Source organism: Camelus bactrianus, chromosome 29, assembly GCF_048773025.1.
Source record: "Camelus bactrianus isolate YW-2024 breed Bactrian camel chromosome 29, ASM4877302v1, whole genome shotgun sequence".
Taxonomy (NCBI): domain Eukaryota; kingdom Metazoa; phylum Chordata; class Mammalia; order Artiodactyla; family Camelidae; genus Camelus; species Camelus bactrianus.
The window spans coordinates 19550926-19575182 of record NC_133567.1 but is presented as its reverse complement, the minus strand read 5'-3'; the positions used below and the strand labels follow the sequence as shown (position 1 = coordinate 19575182).

The 24257-nt window shown below is 37.7% G+C and overlaps 1 long non-coding RNA gene across 3 annotated transcripts; it reads left to right on the top strand.

The window, feature by feature from the left end:
• Positions 1-3074: 3074 nt before the first annotated feature.
• LOC141575525 (uncharacterized) lies at positions 3075-23554 on the top strand. 3 transcript variants are annotated; one of them, XR_012503159.1, is made up of 4 exons: positions 3079-3239; positions 15825-16090; positions 16349-20387; positions 20602-23553. It is a non-coding gene; the product is annotated as an uncharacterized LOC141575525 (long non-coding RNA). The 3 variants fall into 3 exon arrangements; XR_012503158.1 differs by having other exon boundaries at positions 3075-3239; positions 15825-20387; positions 20602-23554; XR_012503160.1 differs by lacking the exon at positions 15825-16090 and having other exon boundaries at positions 3081-3239.
• Positions 23555-24257: the final 703 nt, after the last annotated feature.

Genomic DNA, 24257 nt, shown 5'->3' with positions numbered 1-24257 from the left:
TAAAAATAGAATTATCATATGATCCAGCAATCCCACTCCTGGGCATATATTTGGAGAAAACACTAATTTGAAAAGATACAAGCACCCCAATGTTCATAGCAGCACTGTTTACAATAGCCAAGACATGGAAGCAACCTAAATATCCATCGACAGAAGAATGGATAAAAAAGTTGTGGTATATATACACAATGGAATATTACTCAGTCATAAAAAGAATGAAATAATGCCATTTGCAGCAACATGGATCTAGAGATGAACATACTAAGTGAAAAAAGTCAGACAGAGAAAGATAAATAGCATATTTTATCACTTTTATGGGGAATATTTTTTAAAATGATACAAATGAATTTATTTACAAACTGGAAATAAACTTACAGACATAGAAAACAAACTATGGTTACTAAAGAGGAAAGAGCTGGGGTGGGGGAGGAATAAATTAGGAGTTTGGGATTAACATATACACACCATTATATATAAAATAGATAAACAACAAGGACCTACTGTATAGCATAGGGAACTATATTCAATATCTTGTAATAAGCTATAATGGAAAAGAATCTGGAAAAGTGTATATATATGTGTGTATATATGTGTGTGTGTGTGTGTATGTGTATAACTGAATCCCTTTGCTGTACACCTGAAACTAACACAACATTGTAAATCAACTACATTGATTAATTTCTTTTTAAAAGGAAAGCAGGAATCTCACCACCAGTCTACATCTCAGCTCAGAGTGGGAAGCCTTTACTGATGGGTGCACACCATTACACAGATGCTTCGAGGGGCAGGACTTTGGATGACCAGGTCCTAGTGGGTAGATTTTGTCTAAATCTTTCTGCATTCTAGAGAAGGTTTACTAGTAAGAAAGTCCAGTGATGGTGTCCAGGCTGTTGCTCACCTTTAGGGCATAGTGAAACTTCCTCTGCTGAAAGAACTGCTACATCATAAGAAATGGGATCTTTTTGAGAAATCATATGCAAAAATGACTCACTCTGGGCCACCATTACCAAATGGAATGATTGGTTAAGAACTAAGTGATTTCCATGACTGCTCACAGCTCTAAAATTCCACAATTCCATGGTAAGTATATAAAAAAAGAAGAAATTCATCATACAATAAAACACAAATGGGGTAGATACTCCTCAGACTAAACACAATTTTAGTATTTTTAAAAAACAGCCCAAATAATGAATTGCTTGAGAATAAGAAAATGCTCGTGTAACCACTATGTAAGGGAAGAAACAGTCTCATGAATAAATAATTTTTTAAGTTATGAAATGAAACTCTACATGTTAAATCTTTAGGACACAGCCAAGCTATTCCCCTCTGCCTGTCTAATTGTGATGGGGCCACGTGTGACTGCCACATGGAGCAATGAAGGAAGATCTGGGTTTCATTAAGTAAGAAAATATATCTCAGTTTTTAAAAGATGAGAAAATCCCTATGTGTTTACTTTCTCATGAAGAAATTCTTCAGAAGGAGCCACAAGATATAAAAAGGGTGTTATTTCTAGACAGTATTTCCAAAAGTGTAGTAGGGTAGTTTCGTGCAGCATATGAATAAACATTTTTATGTGAATTATCAGGCATTTATTTTATCATTTCTCCCCACCCCATCCCCACATCTGACACTCTGCCTTGGTCATTGGTGTTTTTACTTTCTTTTATTTCTTAATTGAAGTACAGCCACCCCCTCAATGTATCTAAGCAAATAAAGGACATAGTATAAATTAACCTTGCATGGGAACCCTTCCTGGTTTTTTTTTTTTTCCTGGTTTAATTTAATCTCATCTTCCTCTGAAAAAATTTCCCATAGTAGGAAGATACTATCAGGATAGGAGCCTCTATTTCTGTTCATTTCACAACCTACCTTTTCTCTCCTCCTTATTTCATCAAAATGCATACATTTCTTTAAGATAATTCAAGAGAATCTACAGTGAGAACAATTCAAAGATCACTCACATTCAATTTGGTAAATATGTTGTACTTCTATTTTGAATGGCTGGCTGTATGAAGGTGCTTTTCAAATCCAATCTTTCAGCTGTGTGGGGAACACTGCCAATTTTGCTTAACTGCTCCTGAGCAGTGCCTCCCTGCAATTCTGCTTATGCTAGAAGTAGATGCTGAGAGAGTTGCCTTCCCTGTGGCCTCTTCTGTGACTTGTCTGGTTCTGGGGTCAATAAATGTTTGGGTTCAAAGGGCTTTTCTCTTTGCAAAGTAAATAGAAGGAATGGAGATGTGAAGAGCGTAAGTAACCAAATAGGAATATATTGTCAGTTTACTGGAATTTACCAATTTGCTGGTGATTTTCTACCCATGTCATCATTCATTGACTATATACGTTACTGCAGGTGTTGTAGCACCAAGGAAAACAGACTGAAAAACAACTTCCTGGTTACTTACAGTGATATGGGAGTTTCGCCAGCCCAGACCTGTTTCTATAAAAACATGGTAGGAGTTCTTTGCATCAGAGCTTCATAAAGATAACGAAAGAAAGTAACTGATGTTATGATTGAGCCGACACTGCAGAATAAGAACTATAAGCATTTTACAATACCTGGTTGATATATGATTGCAAATATATTAATTTCCAATCTCTCCTCACTCTCGTAAAAATCTTAGCCACGTGTGCAACAGAATAATCCCCATCACTGAGTGGATTCTTCTTCCCATCCAAATTCTCCTGGGCCCTCCACGGGCGATGGCTCCAGGGTAGTCCCTGGGAGGAGGCAGCTTTCTTACTTTAGTTTAGGGCTGCTTGCTTGAAGGAGGAAACTCTCCCAGACTTCGATACTCCTGGGAATGATAGACGAATTCCCGCCCCTTATTTCCAGCGCCGAGGGAGCGGCTTCCTGTTGGCCCCAGGCTCTATCAGCCTGCTGCCCCTACTCTTTCTGAAACTGTTCAGCTGCGCAGATGGAAGGGGAGTTTTATTTCTTCCTTGAGCACAACTTTGGGCCAGGCTGAAAAGAGATTTCCCCCATAGGCAGAAAAGTGGATGCCCGACACTGGTGTGAAATCCAGACTCTCCATCCCTGACCCACCCACCCACACCCGCCAGGCCCGGAGGCGGTAGCTCGGAGGTAACCATCCCACTGGCCGGAGCGTCTGGGCGTGACGTCATCAACGCCCGCCCACCGCGCGCGGGGGGTCGACGAGGTCACGGCGGGCAGCGCTGTGACTGTTCAGCGCGGCAGCGTCCCGGCAGAGCGCCTCTCCCTCGACGGCAGGGCTTTGTAGGTAAGCCTAACCTCCCGAAAAGAAAGAAAAAACTAGACCACGCACACCGGCCAAAGAGAAAACGGTTAAAAACAAAATCTGTACATGGCCTCTCTAGGGGGAAGGAGCCTGAAAGTTTCCAAGTATCCTGGGAAGTGGGAGGGGGGAATCTTAAATGCTGAGCAAACATTGGGTATGGTTTCAGGTGACAAATGAAAATAGAATACAAGTTAAATTTTCGTAAATTAGCTAATTACTAAAGTCCATCCTAAAAAGGTTTGAGATGTATAAGCTAAAATGAACGCTTAAGTTCCTTTAAAAATATAGTGAGACTAAAAATGGACAAGGGCCATTTCTCAAAACTAGACAGACTGTCTCAAAATTAGACAGAATACAAACCCTTACAAAGAGGAAGGCGGTGCTTTACATTCTGAATCCTGTCCTAGATATGGCTGCAGTTTCACAAGAAAATAAATTTTCTGCTACAAATTTTGTTTGGCATAATAGAATATCCAGAAGTATTATTGTTATCTATTTGGAAACTTAGGTATGCAATCACTTCTTATATATAAGGAGAAACATAATGCCATCTTAGATCGTCAAAAAAAAACAATAGTAGGTTTTTAAAAAGAACTCTAGATCACTAGCAGAAGGGAGGCATGGTTAGAAAATCAACACGTCGGTTAGGACTCTGAATGCACTTCCGCCTACGCTGGAAGAACACCTACATACTTGGCTTACACTGTCATTTTCTGTGGGTTTCTAGAACCTCAGGCGTTCCCTGGAGTCGTCTGCCTGTCAGTCGGTCAGCGACATTCACCAGGCTCTGTGTTTAGAGCACTGACAAAGGCCTTTTGGCCTACTTTTCAAGATTTATGATGACGCATTCTCTCCATCAAAGTGTACATTTTCTTCCCTCTCATCATTGATCTCTATCTATAGTCTTCTGTTCTACAGAGAAATACAAGGTGATAAAGACACACTCATTTTAATTTCACTTTTTATTTTTGTACTTTTTTTGTTTGCTTTAATAATATAATGCTAAAATAGCATTGTCATTCTAACAAGGTCGTTTAAGCAATTATCCAACATTTTGCATTATAGTGGGTTAAATAAGAACATTAAGACAGAATCTACTAGTTTTTTTCTTTCTTTCTTTCTTTTTTGGTGGGGGGAGGTAATTAGGTTTTACTTATTTTTTAGAGGAGGTACTGGGGATTGAACCCAGGCGTTGTGCATGCTAGGCATGCACTCTACCGCTTGAGCTATACCCACCCCCCTTAAAATCTACTAGTTTTTAAAAGGAAAAAAATACACCCCCAACATATGTGTGTATATATATATATATGTGTGTGTGTATATATATATGTATATATATATATGATAAAGTATATGCAAATAAGTCTTTAATACCTTACTAATGATATGTACTCCTGTCAGATATCATGATCAAGCAAGATGCATTACCCCAAAAATGTAAAAACACGGTAGCAGAATCCTCCATACTTCAAAGTTTCATCCATTATGCCTGTGAGAAACCCCCTTTTCTTTCTAAATATGTGTAAAATATGGATCTAATTCAATAACAAGTATTTTCAACAGCCTTTACATGCATTTCTGCGTAGTGCAATGTCTTATCGTACTTACGTAAGCGTATTACTAGAAATGATGCCTTTGGTTTTGCAGCTTCAAATACAATGCTCAGCCTCCTAGCCACTAAAAACAAGCAACGAAGTTAGTTGCAAGTAAAAGTTAGAGCCCTGAGCACCTTAGAGAAGCATTCCCTGAAGTTTGTTGTGTGGTCAGCAGTGAGGACCTGTGTGAAAGCCTGTGTTTAAAAAAAGGGGGGGGGGGATGTTGGGGGGATGTGGGAGGGATGGAGGAAAATTCCTTGTTAAAAAAATTTTGGGAAACATTTTATATCCTCCCTGTTGGAGATTCACAACATACATTAACATATTAAAGACTCTTACATTTATGCTCAATTGCTTTTCAACAAAGGTGCCAAGGCAATTCAATAGGGAAAGGATAGTCTTTTCAACAAACGGTGCTGGGACAGTTGGATATCCACATGCAAAAAGATATACTTAAACCTTTACTGCTCATCATACTCAAAATTTAACACCAAATGAATTATCCATCCAGAGCTAAAATTACAAAAGTTTTAGAAGAAAACATAGGAGCAAATCTTCATGACTTTCTTGGAAATAACAAAAAAGCACAAGCAATAAAAGAAAAAAATTGATATGTTGAACTCAATAAAAATTTTAAATGTTTGTGTTTAAAAAGATACCAAAAGAAAGTGAAAAGAGAAGAGGGGAAAATATTTGCAAGTCATATTTGATTCAGATCTTATATCCAGAATACAAGGAACTTTTGCAATGCAATAATAAGAAAAGAACCTGATTTTAAATGGGCAAGAAATTTGAAAGACATTTTGAACAAAGAAAAATGAATGGCCAACAGACACACAAAGATTCTCAACTTTGTTAGCCACCAGGTAATCCAAATCAAAACCACAATTGAAATAGCACAACACATCCACTAAGATGACCAGTTGGTGAGGATGTGGAGAAATTGGAGCTCTCATACACTGCTGGTGGGAGTGCAAAATAGTGCAGCCATTTTGGAAAAGCACTTTGGAAGTTTTTTTTTTAATTAAACATAAAGTCACCATATGATTCACAACTTCAATCCTAAATATATACCCAAGAGAAATGAAAATGTATGTTCATACATAGACTTGGACATATGAATGTTCAGCAGCGTCATTCACAGCCAAAAAGTGGGCAATCCAAATGCCCATAAACTCATGAGTGGATTTTAAAGAATGTGGTGTATCTATATGGAATACTATTTGTCAATAAAAAGAAGTACTGGTACATACTACAAAGTGAACCTCAAAAATGTGCTTAGTGAAAGAAGCTAGACTCAGAATACAAGTACTGTATGAGTCCATTTATGTAAAATTTCCAGAAGAGGCAAATCTATTATGACAAAGTAGATTAGTGGCTGCCTAGGGCTGGAGGTGGGAATTCAGAGTAATGGCAAATGGGAACAAGAGATGTTTTTGAGGTAATGAAAATGTTCTAAACTTGGATTTTAGTGATGGTTGTACAACCCTATAAATTCACTGAAAAATCATTTAATTGTACCTGTGAAACAAGTGAATTTCATGGCATGTAAATTATACTTCCATAAAGTTGCTATTGCTGTTGTTTAAAGGAGAGGGTGTTCTCTGTTCAAAGAGTTTAGGAAACATTTTATATCTCCCATCTCGGAGATTCTCAACATATATTAACATATCAAAGACCAAGGAACTCTATAGTACAGAAAGTTATTTAATTTTTAAATCCAGCATAAATCAAATTTATGTGACTAAAGAAACCTTAAAAAAATTCATTGATTAAACCTTTTCAAAATGAATGTTAAGGGGAACATAATTAGAAATTACTGAAAGTAGTTCCCTTCACTCTCTGTACCTTAACTTCTCCAAGCCCTCAGTTCCAAATAAATGGCATGCACTTGACTAATCCCTGAGAGATTTTTTAGCAAATAAATACAATTTATATAATTAGTGGGCGCCTATGAACCAGTAGGCTGAAGGAGTCTCACCATCCACCCTGACTGCCATTGTGTGCGCCAGATTTCTGTGGGGTGTCAGGCTGAGAGGCTGAGATTAAACAGTAATTATAATTGAAGCTGAATGTAATTAATTATATAATTTTGAGGTGTTCCAGGTTAATTCCACTACTAAAATTACATCATAAAATTAGAGCTTGAAGGATTACTGACTGTCAGAGGAAGAGTAGGTGTGAATCAAGCACCTGACTCAAGCGTGAATCACCTCCAAAGCACTTGGCTCGTGATGTATTTGAATCGTGTACAACAGCTGAATGACAGACATGTACTCCCTAGATTCTCCATGGTCATTAGTAAAATAATTGATGTAGACTGTACCCATAGAGTCCTGATCATGGGAACTACCGTTGGAAAAGACCAGGAAGCCCCCAGTGTGCACGTCTGTTGTCTTCTATCAGGGAAGGATGATGCTTGCACAGAAGGTGTGAGGGAAATTTGATTGAAATTGTTTCTATAAGGAAGAAGAGGAGTTTTTTTTAAGAACCATTAACAAGATATATTCTGCAAACAACTATCTAGTACTTTTTTTTTTGAAGTATAGTTCATTTGCAATGTTGTGTTAGTTTCGGATGTACAGCAAAGTGGTTCAGTTATACATACATATATTCTTTTTCAGATTCCTTTCCATTATAAGTTATTACAAGATATTGAATATAGTTCCCTGTACTATACAGTAAGTCCTTGTTTATCTGTCTTATATATAGTAATATAATCCCAAACTCTCCATTTATTCCTCCCCCTCACCTCTCCTATACTTTTTTTGGTCAAAGAGAGAAATGCTTGTGGGATGAGAAATTGATAAACGATGTTATACCCAATAGGTTACTTTGTGAAGAGTTTCTTATAGCCATATTAACAAAGAACTATTACAGCCACATATCAGGCCTAGTAAATGGATTTGCCCAGAGAACAATACTTTTTAATGATACTCTTCAGAAAAAGTTGGCTTCAGGCAGAGCACACATAGTATTATTTGCCATTTGTCTTTATTCCAAATGTATGCAAATAATAATTGATGACTCCAAATGATATCAGCCAGAATTTCAGGAATATTGGTTTTCATATGTGGGAAATGAATATAATTTTAATGAAATTATTTTGGATGCTTGCAGGGTAGAAGGCAAAATGAACATTTTAAAACACCATTTTATATAAATTTTGCATCAGCCTATTATTTTTTACTTGTATCTAGAATAATCTTTTTAAACAAGTGTGTGTTCAACAGGTAAATCAAAATCATCCAGGATTAAACTTGTTTAAGCAGGAGGAGAAAGCAAGAACTGTTTTTTGACAGTCTCTAAAATCTGAGTTCATAGCCCAAGTACACATGTAAATTACAGCTCAAGAACACGCTTATGACAGAAGAACAAGCCAAAAAGCCCGCAGATGTGTAAGCCCAGACCACTCTGGAAACCCACAATACCCCCCTGTCCCAGCCACCCCAGGTGAATTTGATTTTTATTCATAGTCTGTTTGTACCAACACTTGTCTGAAAAGTTTGTGGTTCAACTCCATCTATTTTGCAAATTCCACTTCTACTTCTTACTAGCTTTCCTACACTAGCTTTCAGTTTTTTCTCTCAAAACCGAGCTTACTTCTGATGTTATCATATCTTCGTATTTTCTTCATGTTTCTTTATGTAGACTGAATCTCATATTCTCAAAAACAGCTTTGCAACTCCTGATGTGCATTTGCTATTTCCTAAATTAAAGTAAAACATGATTTATTCCCACTTATAAACAGAAGGCCTTTTTTAAACTCCAGTTTGTGTGAAGAGTTTGAGAATGTGAAGGAATTCGATGAAGTCAAGCAAAGACTGTTTTGAGGAAAATTAGGAATGGGAATACAGTTTATTTGTAAGGGGACTGTGTCCAGTGATGGAAGTCACCTCTGTGTCCCTTTTGAATTTGGCTAACATGACATAGGGAGGACCTCTGTCAAGACTTTCTCCATATTTCTGTGTCACTTCATTTTAGCCAGTAGCTCAAGATGGTCTCTATTCTCTCCTGCTGGATTTAAGCATTGTTGAGTACTTAAAAATTGTTTTTTTCTTTCTGTTTCTTCCAGTTTTATTAACTGGAACAGTTAACAGTTGTATTATATAATTTTTATAATAATAATGTAATGACCTTTACAGAATGTAGGGGAAAATAAGAAAAAAATATTCCACTACCATAATGCAAATCCATCTCATAGTCCTGCTTTGTGGCTGTAATAGTTCTTTGTTAATGTGGTTATAAGGAACTTTTTTTTTGGCAGGGTGGGAGATAATTAAATTTGTGTATTTATTTTTAGAGGAGATACTGGGGATTGAACCCAGGACCTCATGCACACTAAACATGCACTCTACGTCTTAAGCTATACCCTCTCCAGAAGAGACTATTCACAAAGTAACTGACAGGGTGTAACAAATCATTTATCCATTTGTCATCCTGTATATAATCATTCCTTTCTTTGACAAAAAAAAGTATAGAATAGTTGTTTACACAATACATCTTATTAATGCTTCTTAACCATTGTTAACATTTTTATGTTTCCTTCCTCTTTCAACTTTTTTACATTGTTGTAATCACAGTCTACTTAGAGCTTGAAGTACTGTTCTGTATAAAAAGATCTCCCCACTTGCTAAATGTTCTTCATAATCATAATATGTAACCTCTGCATAATACAATATTCTTGAAAATCTTTAATTTTTTGTTTGAAAATCACAATATCATGATGAACATTTTCCTACGCGTATTCTATCAATATATTTTGGGCTTCACAGTTATCCTGAATGGGTCTTAGCCCTACAAGACTCAAGCAGTGGGGCAGACAGGCATTCCAGGAGGGAGTCCACAGTGACCATGGATGCTGGCCTTCTCCTTTTAGAAATTTGCAGTGATTTTAAAACTTAAAAAACATATGTGACTAGGAATCAGATCTGTAGTTTGTTTAAATCAGCAACCACCCGGAATTAAAGACAAAAGAGAAAAAAGGGGAAAAAATGTAAAAGGGAGGAGCGGAGGGTCTTGGTGTCCATTTCTTCTGACATTATCAGAGAAGGTACCCCACCCCTAGAGAGCAAGTATTTGTTCACATTTGTTCAGCTGAAGTCTAAAAAAATGCACCTCTGTTAGCCAGAGTCAGACTCCTGTGAGCTTGACAACTGCCATTTTCAAAGTCAAAAATAAGTAGCTTGACTTAAATGGGAATGAAAGGAGAATTAGAGTCTAGTGGCCTTTTGTTCTTAATAAAAAATAGTTTATATTTTATCTTCACTAAGGAGGCAAGGCAGTGCTACTCAAGGTTAAATGCTGCAGTGTTTTCATAGATTGAAATGGTTGATAAGCCCCAAGTTGGTTTCTTCAATCTCATTCTCCAGTGCTTCCTCCCAAATAATGTATTTCATTGTTAATATAAAAATGCACTGTTGTACTCTCCAAAGAACTTGGCAGTTCATAAATAAAGAATGAAAAAAATATGCAAATCTTTGCCAACCTCCAAGTCCCTTAAGGTTAATTTAACTGTCACACGTAATTTCCCAGGAAAGAAAGCAGCCTATGTCCGTGAACCGGCCAGTTAACTCATCTATGCTTGCATCGCACGTTTCACTCACTCCTGTGTAATTTTTTCAGCACAACATGATTTACTGTGTCAGAGGCATTGATGAGGTCGGTAACCACATTCTGTTCACACTGATTATGCAGTAACTTCAGGCAAATCTTAAAGCATCCCGCAGCAAGTTAACAGCTCCTTTATTACAAGATCACAGAATACCAGCATTAGATAATTTAACTTCCCATGCCTATAACATGATTCTTAACACATCAATAAGACATGAGAAGAGTTTGTCACAATCATTCTGTAGTCATTAAAAATATTTTTTTCTGCCTCCTCAAAAAAAAAAAAAAATCCAGGCATCACAAATGCATGTTTAATGCTTGCAATTTAATGGGCTCAAATTAATTTTTCAAGGACTCTTTGTCCTAGTTAGGGCTCACCCTGCGGGTTCTAACCCTACTTCCATTTGACCATGTTGCTTCTCGCTGCACCTGGATTAAGAACAGGAAATAGAAGAGAGGGCTCTGGGGCGCCAGCCCTTCCCTCCGTTTCCACCGGAGTGTGAACTAGAAGTAGCTGTTCTGGTTGTCTCTTGCTGCATAACAACCTATCAGTTAGTATAGGCAGGGGTAAGTGGCTTAAAACAACCATCATTTATTTTGTCCATGAATCTGCAGTTTGGACAGGGCTCTGCAGGGACAGCTTTTTTCCTTTTCCCTGCAGCATCAGCTGGTGACAACAGCTAGGGGCTGGAACCGTCATGCAAAGACTCACTCACCCATCTAGCAGCTGATGTTGGCTGAAAGCTGGAACTTCAGCTGGGGCTGCTGGCTGAGACACCTGCCTGTGGCCTCTGTGAGCCAGCCTGGCTTCCTTACATAGTGGTTGGGTTCCAAGAGCAAGTGTCCCCAGAGGACAAGGCAGAAGTCCATGGCATTTTTATGACCTACCTTTGGAAGTCGTATAACACCACTTGCAACTGTACTACATTGATGGAGGCAGTCACAGAGGTCCGCCCAGTTTCAAGAGGAGGGGACATCGACCACACTACTTGGTGGGAAGAGTGTCACTTTCTCACTGTACCAGGAGCTTGGAGGATGGGATATATTGTGGTGGCCATCTTTGGAAAAATAAAATCTTCCCCAGTTGCTAGTTAAATCATTCTGATGGAAATACTCATTTTTTTTTAAAAGTACCTGCTTTTGAAAATATTTAGGTACTACCATTGATAACTAGGTACAGTTGTCTAAACATTGGCTCAGGTATAGTGCTGAGCACTATGCTAGGGACTAGGGTTTTAAAGAGGAATAGGGCATTATCCTTACCTTTAAGGAATGTGTAATCCATTGGGAGAGACCCGAAGTAAATAATTACAATTATATTTGATAAATGCAATAATGCAGATGAGAATTTATAAATATATGTGAAAAGAAAACTTCATCCCATTCTATCTGAATGAAACGTAGATGCCTTCACTATGGTGGCTCTTAAAAACTGTGGGAATAAAAAGAGGGGCGAGGGGATTATTTATAGTGGTGGGAACAGGATGCTTCATCAGCTCTATTTCTAATGAGGACACTAACCTCAAAGCAATTGGAAATAAATGACCTTGCACTTGGATGATTCTAGTTGCATCTTTTTTTTTTTTTTTTTTTACTGAGGTATAGTTGATGTACAATATTAAGTAAATTTCAGTGCACAACACAGTTAATCACAATTTTTAAAGTTATACTCCATTTATAATTATTGTAAAATATTGGCTATATTCCCTATGCTGTACAATATATTCTTGTAGCTTATTTATTTTATATGTAGTAGTTTATACCTTTTCATCCCCTGCCCCTATCTTGCCCCTCCTCTTCCCTCTCCCCACTGGTAACCACTCAAGTTGCATCTTGAGTTTAACTTCTCACTTAATGTATCTGAATAAGTCATACTTGATTTACTGCCACTTAATTACAAAAGAGAATGACATGCTAAAAATCATGAATTAGTACATAATAGGAAATATTATAAATGTAATAACTACATTTCCATAAGACACTTGAGTATTGGCTTCCAAACCATTATTTACCAATAAATATGCATTGAATAAATGAATAAATAGCCATTTGTCATTGTTCTCAAATAGCATTGTCTCTCAAAGTATGTAAGTGTTTCTTAATTACTGCTAAAAAAAACTTCAGTCATGTTTATGTGAAACCAAAGAAGATGGTTTTGGAATTTTTAAAAAATCCTAATTCTTTTTCATCTATGCCTTTATAACATAAATGAGAGTTTTATGCAAATAGTTCTGAGACTTTTTCACTTACAAATTGATTGACGTTAATGTGTTACTACTTATGGACATTAAAGATGTTTCCTTTGTTTCATTATTACAGTGGCACCACTGGGTAATGAACTGTGGATTATATTGACTTCTGTATTTTCCAAAATTTTATTTTGGAAGTAGCGTGAAAAATATATCTTGGGTTTTAGAAAGATACCAATGCATCAAATGCATACAATAGCTAGAGACAGGTTACTTATTATATAAATAGGTAGTTCACATTTGGTTTTAATTCTGCCTCCCATTTCATTTCAAAATGTTTGTTTCTAAGGGGAGTCTTCCAGAAAAAAGCCTTCTGATTGGTCTACTCTTCAGTTTTACTCCAACTAGGCAAACAATATAGGAGTGAGGTAAACAGTTAAGAACAGGTTGGAAATAGTGCCCTTATTTGGACAGCTTTTAAAGAAATACCTTCTTGCATGTGGATTTATCTGTTGGAGCGCTTAGATTATTTTCTTGTTTAAAAATGCCCCCCCACCCGCCTTGTTAGAAATCAGGACAGTGGTCACCCTCGGATGGAGAGAGAATAACTGGTAGGGGCCTCTGGGGGTGGCAGCGTTTTGGGGGTGCAGGTGATGTTTCTTAGAAGGGCTACAAGTTGCACACAGATGTCCCCACTTTGTGAAAATTCATCAAGCTGAACAACACTTTTGTTTCCTGTGCTTTTCTTTATAAATGTTATTCTTCAAGTGCAAGTTAAAAAATAAAGGTCCATGAGTGAAAGATGATGTCATTTTGGCAGGCCCAAAGAAAAAAAATCAATGAAATAAAGGGATGAGGCAAGAGGGCTTGTAACTTGGGGAGTAATTTCAGGACAAAATGCTATCTATTATATCATTCAAGAAAAGGAGAAAACGTAGCTAATGAAAAATGTTCTCCATATCAAATAATATTTTTTTAGTCTTCATAATAAATTTAATAATATTGCAGGCTTTGACTGTTACTCCTTTGTTTTGTCCATAAAGTGGTCACCATGCTTGTTATTCTTTCCCAGGTGAATTCCTTCCCACTGCACTTGCTCCTCACCCCCAGATCCCCCACTGCATCACCTGATCATGCCCTGTCTTGGCCTCTCCACTGGTTCCTTTCCCTCAACTTGTAAAAAATATCAAAATCTCTCCATATCCTGGAAACTATCCCTACAACCAGGCTCATTTCCCAGTGTTTGCCCTCATCTTCTGTCCTTTCCTCCCCTGCTTGCAGTCTCCGTTTCCTCTATTTTTAACTATCCTTTGACTCTGTGCAACTCAAAATGGTTATGTTGGTCTGTGGCGTTACTGAATTGTATTGTAATTATTAATGTTACCCACCCCACACTATCAGACTAGCAGCAGTGAAAAGACCATATTTATTCATCATCGTATTAGCAAAACCAAAATCAGTGTCTTCCTTTCTGAAAACTGCAGATGAATGAGTTGTTACCACCAGGAAACTACTGAGTAAATGACTCCCCTAGATGCCACAATTTCACCTCCTTTCTCACGTCACCACTGCCCCCACCTTGGTGTTTAGATCTCCCGACACAACTTTCCTTCGAGTTGAGTCCAGTGAGCGCCGGAATCCGTGCTGCCCACCTCTGTATTCCCCATAGCTGGCCAAGTGCCCAGCTCGTGGGAGGGGCTTCATAGCTATTCCTCTAATAAATGAAATGAAGGAATAAATGAATGAATGAAAAAGAAGTGTCAAATAATCTGAAGTAGACTGGCAAAATTCTTGGGGCTGAGCCACAAAAAGAGACATTTCTAGTTTTCATCCTTTGCTGTACCCTAGACTAAAGCAATGTTTTTCAAACTACTCGTTAAGATCAATTAGTAAGTTGTGAAATCAACTTTGTGAGTCACAATTGACATTTTAAAATGAAATAGAATAGGATGGGAAAAAAACAAATAGAGGAAAAGAATAGAAAGGAATAGAAAACAAAACATTAGTGAATTGCAGATGGTAAAGGAAAGCAATATTTCAGAACACTTTTTCTCATTTATATATGTATATATATACATGTAAATGCTATTCTAAACTTCCATTTAAAATATTTCTTATGTATGTCAGTGTCAAAAAAATTGGAAGGCTACTTTTCTAGTAGCCTGTGCAGGACAGAGTTAATGGAGCCTCAAAAGGTAGACAGCCACGAGAGAAATGAGGTTATCATAAAGATCAGCAAAGTTTGAGCTGCTTATTTCTTTATTATTTTTGGTTATCGTTTGGTATTTTTGGCAGCACAAAGTCTTCTAAACAAGTTAATCTTCAACTGAAAGGCACAGTTCACTTTGAAATGTCCACAGATACTTCTTGAAATAGGGGATGGATGAATCAACCATCTGTATAGGATATATTCCTGTACCAATGTTGCAAAAACACACCGTGCAGGGCTCAATGCAGAAATAGCATGTATTACTTCTTTTTGGTCAAAAAATAAACATTTCATATATATATATATGACATTTAATATGGTTTAGGAATATTTTTACTTGATTCTCAATTCTCCAAAAATGTTCTCAGGGTTGGATCTGCCTTTACATTTTCTTAATTCACTAGCAGTTTCTTAATAAAATCTCACTTTATTTTTATATTATTGAATAGATCTAATTATTGAGTAGCTGTCCTTCCAATCAGAGTGAGCCAGTGACCCTCGCTGCAGCCTGTTCACTCTGCTTGTCTGTGACCATGACCCTGTATTTATGAGTTACATTATTGCACCTGTTCTTGGATCTTGCTCTGGACACCCATGTCAGGCAGGAGGCAATTCCCAAAGCCTTAGCCAGAAGTGAGGGCTAGTGCAGTGGCTTCCAGCATCACCATGGTGAGGATGACGCGCTTGCCTGGAAAGGTAGGTGTGGGTCAACTCTGGCTGAACCATATGGACTAAGAATGGGAGGAAGGCATCAGAGATTTTGGGAAGACAAAAGACCGAATGAAACAAAGGTACCTGTCTCATAGGGCTCCTGGCTTCCAGGCTCCATGCCACCTCACACTGTTCTCTAGACTGCTTCTGTTGAATGTATGAATGAGCTACACTCATGTGGAAATCTCGTTGTCAAATATCAATACTCTGTTTATTTAAAATACTTTCTTTTACTATTTCCTAAATCCAGATTGCATCTAGGCAGAAAGAAAGCAAGCCTGAAGCAGGCAAGACACAGAACCAGACCAGACAGGTCAACTCCAAATACTTTCAGCTATGCAGGAGAGCAGTTTTGTGACGTTTTCTCGAAACCTGTAGGAATCATATAGGGAAGACAAGGAAGGAACACTGCCCTCGGGTGTGGTGAGACTTCCATCACTGGAACTATTTAAGTGCAAGCCACGTGATTATTGTCTGAGACATGAGAGGAAGAACACCAGCACTGCGGTGTGGAGGGTGAGCCCACAGCTCTGAGGCCCTTTTTTTTTTTTTTAAAAATTGAAGTATAGTTGATTTACAGTGTTGTGTTAGCTCTGGTGTACAGCACAGTGATTCAGTTATACATCTATGTGTATATTCTTTTTCATATTCTTTTTCATTATGTTATTACAAGTTATTGAATATAATTCCCCGTGCTATAGTAGGACCTTGTTGTTTATCTATTCTGTATATAGTAGTTTGTATCTGCTAATCTGAGACCCTTTTATCTTCTAGAACCTGTTTCTGGAAGTTCTCCCAAAGCACACAAATAGGCAAAAGGCATTTCAACTCCCTGGCACTACTAAGGGCCAGAGTTCCGTGTTACAGCCCTGAAGGCACTCAGGGAGCTCTCCGACAGCCGCTGATTCTCACAGATGGTGAACGTGACTCACAGGGAAACACGGACAGCAGTTCTTCTGCCTTCCCTGTCTTCTTCTCATGCTTTTAGAGACATAGACAAGAAAAAGGATGGAACTCTGTAAGCTTTGTATACGAAAGCCCTATGAAAACCGCCAGGGAGGGATAAGAGGTCAGTTGTCGTTTAACGAGTTCAGAGTTTGAGATCTGCAGGACGATAAAGTTCAGGAGATCTGTTTGACCAACGTTTTCTCACTGAACACTACTGAACTGAATACTTCAGAATGGTTAAGATGGTAGATTTTATGTTGTCTTTTTTACCACAGTAAAACAATGTTTTATTGTGTTTTAAAATACTACTTAAGTAGGAAAATTAGATAAACAATTTGTTCATTACTCTTCAATAGTCCCCAGAGTCAACAAGGGATTATAAATCAGACCATGTGCTTCAAAGTTCTGTGCCATGTGGTTGTCACCCTAATAATAACAACAGTTAAGAGAACCCAGGCACATAGGACCTTTAACAGTCTTATCCAGGGTGCTGCCTGGGTGCAAAATACTATTAATCACCTCACCCAGTAAACACACACAGCTGGATGGAGCCCACACGCTAGGGTGCTGTTCTCACAAGTGTCTACTCAGTGCTAAATGATGAAGACCTATGAGCCAGAAAAAGAACTTCGTAAATTGCATAATTTATAAAGGGATGTGGCATAGCTAGTGATAAATTGGTGGTCCCTTTTCCCACTCAAAATAGACTTAAAAGAGATTAATGTAAATTAGGAATTTTCCCCAGTTCTTTAAGTTGAAATGCCCCATGACACTTGGAAGGTTAATTTTCACAACATGTGACTTAGTGAGATGATATAGGCAGAAAACATCTAGCCCAGAGCCAGACACAGAGCACAGAGTTTTGTCTCTTCTATTTTATAACATACCTAGAATAGCACTTGGCATATAGCAGGGCCTCAATACATATTTGGTGAATAGTAAGGACTTAGGAAACATTAGCTAACAGTGTCTTACATTTCCAACATGAAAGAGAAAAAACGCTCTCTATGGAAGATGTGACCAAAGCTGACAAAACTGGAACAAACTGCAGCTCAAGACATTGTGCATGAGGAAACTGTAGCTAAAAATTCAGACCCAATAAGAAAGTCAGTGAAACCTATGAAAGATGGTCTAAAAGAAGCAGCTTTTGGAAGCTGCTTGGAACATGACAATAAGTGGTCACACAGCACATCGATGGATGATATTCTCACACTAAGGCATGCGGGTTTCAGACTTTCCCTTTTCTCTTGGTGACTCAATTTGTTCAATATTCATTTAACACACATTTAATAAGTTCCAGGTGCTGTGCTTGCCCTAAAGATATGAACACGTATAAAACCTAGGTCCTGTCACTTAAGGAGCTCACGAGGGGGAAATGCAGACACACAACTAAATATCATGATGTAATAATGTAACATAACACAACACAGCATTACATGACTTAATGGGGCCACACAGAGGAAGGGTGTGATTAATGTTGTCTAGTTGGTGTGAGGAATGGAAGAGGAGGAAGCTCAGGACAACATTTCTGACCTGAGGGTATCAGAATCCCCTGCTACAACCCACATTTTGGGGCCCCACCCTCCTGCACCCTTGCCCCCCATGGACCCAGTGGATTCTGGGGGGGGGGGGTCATAAGAATTGGCATATGAAGCTTCAGGTAATAATGCATTCTTTGAAAATCACTGGCTTAGGATAATTAAATTTAGTTGGCATTTAAACCAGGGCAGGGAAAACAAGATGTTTGGCTTTTTCAGTGAGGACAGCTGATTCAGATGTCAGGGTACCCAGAAATCCAACTTAGAGACCACAGTTCTGCCTGTGCTTTCTTGGCTGTGAGAAACACCTCAACCACCCTCCTTGTCAGAATGTCTGGCAAAGGAACTACAGTAGAGCTTTCAGAAATACCACTTCATCAGTGAGAAAATACTATTCGCTGTTAATAAAACAGAGAAGAGGGGTGGGGCCGGCTGGTGGGGGATTTGGTTGGAGGGTGATGATCTGAATCTGAGTGCAGTTAGTGTCCTGAGATGCGCCGTCTTGTCTGCCTGCCCTGGGCCTCGGCCACCGGTGGCCTGAGAGGGCAGAGGCTCCCTCTCCATCCTCGTACTGGTGCAGAGTGGGACTCAATCCAATGTGATGGTGGGTGTCAAAGGTTATATTTTGTCATTTAGCAGCATTTCTCCACTCTGCACCCCCCACATCCACCCCAAGAAATCTTACCTGGACCCCAGAACTCTGAGACTGGGCCACAGGTGGGGTCGATGTTAGGTGAGCTAATGCTGAGCTCAGAAAAACCCAGAAATCCCAGAATCTGAGACACCTCAAGAAAATTCCAGGGAAGACAGCAGGAAAACCACCAGCTTAAGAGGTTTAAGGAACAGGCACTGGAGGCAGACAGACCCGAGTCTGAACTCAGCCCTGCACTTTATCTGCTGTGAGTTTGGAAAATTTGCTTTTAAATTTAGCCTCAGTTTTCTTTACTTGTGATTGTTAGACATGCAGGGTTTTATTTTTCACAGTTGTGGACGATACTGCGATCAGTATCACCAGTACGTACATGCTGGAATTAGTGTGTGATAATTTAGAAGCGATTCCTAGAAGCCCTATCACTTGGTCAGAGGTGTTAATTTGATGCATGTGGTCAAATTGCTTTCCTGACAATTTCCAGCATTTTACATACATTGACAGCATATGGGAATGCTTGTTTCCCAGCATCCTAGATGTCATGGGATAGTTAATTTTTAAAAAATCTTGATTTTATTGATTTTATGTGAAAATATGCATCCTATTGTGTAATGTGGCAATGCTGTAATCACTAATGAAATTGGATGTTTTTCACACATTTATTGGCCATTTACATTTCTTTGGTGAATTGCCAGTTTCTGGCCCATACCCATTTTTCTATTAGTCTGTTTGTATTTTCCATATAGCTTTAAAGAATTCTTTATACACAAAGAATAGCACATTTTTATCTGACATAAATTTGCAATCTTTGTCTTTTTATTTTTTATGATCGCTTTTCATATTTGGAAGCTTTAAGTTTTATGTGAACTAAATAATTTCTGATGCTCTTTGAAATTATTTATGGCATGCATTTCTAATGATTTGGGGGGAAATGCATTTATATGTGCACAGAATTACTCTGGATAAATGGAGGGTTAGATGTGCAGATATTAGAAAGACATACAGAATAAAGAAAAGCCATAAATGAAATCACTAATATATTTAGTTATAGGATTAAATGTTTAATGTTTAATGTAGAGACATAAATATGAATCAATACAATTCTTATTTTTTAGTAATTTCAGATTTTGAATATGCTCCTTTATACATGTATCAGGTATTTTGGGGTTTACATGTTTAAACAAAACATTCCTTAATAGAGATAATATAATGTACTTTTCCCTGGAACTAGCAAATACACAATATATCAACAAATGTTACACCCTTATATTTATTCGAGCCATCACAACAAGGGAAATATGAGTGAAGACTAAGAAATTTATAAAAATTTGTCCAATACCAGGTAGGATGCTAATGTGTAGGTGGAAATAGTATTAAATACAACTGAGATAAGTAAAATTAGATGCACATAGCACCGTGTCTGTCATCTTCTTTTCCTTACTCCCTTTTGTTTTCCCTCTGGCTCAAGCGATCAGAACTGAGTAAATAATGTATTGTTTGATATATTTTTAAAAAATCTTTTGGAGAGGATCCAGAGAAGCACAAAAGAACAACGCAGATTAATCAGTCCATCCCCAGACCTAAAGGACCACAGCCGAACTGTCCTTCCTGACCAATGGGCTCCTTGCATAAATCACTCCCAGGCTGACCATCACCACGTCGAGAATAGGATTAAAAGGTTAGAAAGGAAGGCTTCAGAAAAGGTTAAAGGCTGGGTTGGAGGGACAAAGTCTTCAGAATTGGCTCAGACCTGTTATTTAATTTCATTCTGCCTAAGGCAGATGATTCTGCAAGTACAGATGACATATAGCTAAGAGTATTTGTTATTTGAGTGCTTGATAATGGAACAGTAGAAAATCTTTTTTCTTTCTTTCTTTCTTTTTTCTTTACAGTTTTGCTCTTTTTTTGTTGCAAGACTCATCTGTTACATGGATCTCAGGAAAGAAAAGGGGTCACAGAGAACATTTTCCTTATTCTCAAGTTAAAGAACCTGATGTTTTAACCAAGAAAAGAATCATGAGAACTTAAGGACTTGAAAGACTATCGACTTTCCACCCCACAGAGGACTGAGCAGAGGCAAGATTGAGAAAGCGATGAATAGTGCCCTGACTCTCCAGATGGTTAAATTTGTAAATAGAACAGTATTTTAATTAATTAATTAAAAAAGGAAAATCTAGGGAGATATTAAAATATACCAGCCCTAGCTCCATATTAAAAAAAAAAAAATCCCCTTAACTTGGAGAGTAGCTCCAGGAGGGACACTGATGGTCCTGCTTGAGATGTGTCCCCACCAGTCTTCTGAGCCCAGGAGCTGGGCTGCTGTGATTGGCCGGGTCCAGAGTTGCGGGCACAGAGGAAATGTTCTGGGGAACCAAACGCAGGGGTTACCAGATGCACTGCAGGAGGACAGAAGCAGAGCGTGCTGAGATTTTTTTTTCCAAGTAAAAAATTTTAATCGAAGTGTAACATACAGAAATGTACACAAACTGTAGGTATAGAATTATATTCACAACACCAGTATAGAGTTTGAGGAATATTTACAAAGTGAAAACACCCATATAACTGTCGCCAAGATCAAGAAATGAAACGTAAGGTTTGAAGTTATGGTGAGTTCACTTAGGTCTTGACTGGCCTCATCTGAGTCCCCTTCAGGACCAGTTTCTGCTTGCTAACTCAGTGTTTCCTCAAGATGGATGAATTATGATCGCCAGTGTTTATAATCAGAGTTAATTCAGTGTTCTAAGTAATAAACACAGAAAACTTTTGATTTTCATGATTTTTCTCTCATTCCAAGAAATACTCCTTTAAAAAGAAAAAGAAAGAGGAGGAAAAGGATGTGAAATAGTCCTTCCCACCATTTGTCAATCACCTGTCTGCTTCCAGTCCCGTGTTTTGGGGTTTTATTCATCACCTTATTCTCTATAGTGTTACAGAATAAAGCCAATGGCTTAATCATTTTTAAAAAATATTTTGCTGTATTTTTATTTCTATGCTTTTACTCAGAAATAAAGTTATTACAACTATATCAAATAATGTCTATTCCAATGTGTTTTAGTAAAAGGGAAGAGGTCTATGTTTTTTTCCCCAAATACAGGCATACCTCAGAAATACCGTGGGTTCAGTTCCAGGCCACCACAATAAACAAATACAAATATTGCAATAAAGTGGGTGGCATGAATTTTGCGGTTTCCCAATGCATATGAAAGTTACATTTACACCATTCTGCAGTCTATTAAGTGTGAATAGCATTATGTCTGAAAAAAAGTGTATATATCTTAATTTTAAAATATTTATTGCTAAAAAATGCTAGCCATCATCTGAGCCTTCAGCAAGTCATAGAAGTAACATCAAAGATCACTAATCACAGATCACCGTAACAAATAAAGTAATAGTGAAAAAATTTGAATTATTCCAAGAACTACCAAAATGTGACAGAGACACGAATTGACCAAATGCTGTTGAAAAAATGGTGCTGATAGAACTTGCTTCCTGCAGGGTTGCCACAAACCTTTCACTTGTAAAAAATGCAGTATCTTCATCACCACACAGCTTGGTCAGGTCCCTCATATCCACACATAAAACCGTCACTGGATCATGATGTGCCTTCCCTCTCCCTGTAAGCCTGGCAGGTCAGCACACTCCTTGGGCAGCTCTGCCCCCAGGCTGAGACTTCTCACTCCACAACATTACTAAAATCGATTTCTGCCTTGATTGGCCCATGTAGGTCATTAAAATGATTCTAGTATAGGAAGAAAAAAAACCAGTATCTGTGAAATGCAATAAAACGAGGTGTACCTGTAATTATTTTCTAACGTAATATATGTTCATGTTAAAATTTTGAAAATAACAAAAGAAAGTGCAAAGAAACTGAAAATCATTGATCCCACCAAGCAGAAAAACCACTTCAAACTTTATGATTTTTCCAGGTTTTTTTCTGTGTATACATTTCTTTTTCACAAAATTTATGGCCTCTGTCAGTTATGTGTACTGCTTTTTTCTCACTTTATTTTAGTTTTTTTTTTATATTCCAACATATTTTCTTTTTTTCTTTTTTTTTTTTAATTGAAGTACAGTCAATTACAATGTGTCTTTCTCTGGTGTACAGCACAATATCCCAGTCTTGCATATACATACATATACTCATTTTCATATTTTTTTCCATTAAAGGTTATTATAAGATATTGAACATAGTTCCCTGTGCTATACGAAATAAACTTTTTTTTAAAATCTATTTTTATATATAGTGGCTAACATTTGTAAATCTCAAACTCCCAAATTTATCCCTTCCCACCCCATTTCCCCGGTAACAAGATTGTTTACTAAGTCTGTGAGTCTGTTTCTGTTTTGTAGATGAGTGCATAGTGTCTCCCCTCCACCGCCTTTTTTTTTTTAGATACCACATCTGAGTGATATCATATAGTATTTTTCTTTCTCTTTCTGGCTTACTTCACTTAGAATGACGATCTCTATGTCCATCCATATTGCTGCAAATGGCATTATTTTATTCTTTTTTATGGCAGAGTAGTATTCCATTGCGTAATATACAGTCATCTGTCAATGGACATTTAAGTTGTTTCCATGTCTTGGCTATTGTAAATAGTGCTGCTGTGAACATTGGGGTGCATGTATCTTTTTGACTTAGAGTTCCCTCTGTATATATGTCCAGGAGTGGGATTGCTGGATCATATGGTATGTCTATTTTTAATCTTTTGAGAAATCTCCATACTGTTTTCCATAATGGCTGCACCAAACTACATTCCCACCAACAGCATAGGAGGGTTCCTCTTTCTCCACTTCTCACTTACTTTAAAATCTTATGGCTTTGTACTTCTAATCAGAAAAAAACACTAACAAGAAATGTAAATGAGATTAACTGCATATGCCACTCAGTAGCATTTCACCTTGAGCAGAATAGGAAGGCTGTGGAACCCAGAGGAATTCTGTGGAATCAAAAAACATTAAAAAAAAATACTGTGACGTTCTAATGGCCAGTTCCTAGCTACAAACAAATAGAGCTCATTTGGTGGACTATAAATCTCAATCACAAGAAAAGATAAAGAACATAGTGGATCTTTCAGAGAGATTGAAATTTAGCCAGTGCTCCACAAGCAAGAAATACATTATCCATTTGTGTGTCACAGTTTTACAAATAAGCAATACAATGGGCAGTTTCTGGATTAAATTTAATCTTTTGTGGGAAATTAATAAGAGACCATTTAAGAAATCATTTAAGATTTGAGCTAATTTAGAGAGTAATCTGAGATTAATCTCAAGGAAAAGGAACACTCTTCCACAGTTTATGGGTTTCTCTGCAACTGATGAAGCACAATTTCAAAGATAACTGAAATCTGTTCAGACATGAATTTGAATTTGAGCATGATCAATTCAGGTATCAAGACTTGTAACCAGGAAGAGAATGTGATTGTAAAATTGTTATCTAAATTGTTGGGATAAAATGAAGGCAAAAGCATGCTAAACTTGGATCCTCTGACATGGAATTCTTTTAAAGAAATCACCAAGCAATCTCACAAATAACTTAGAGGCTGGT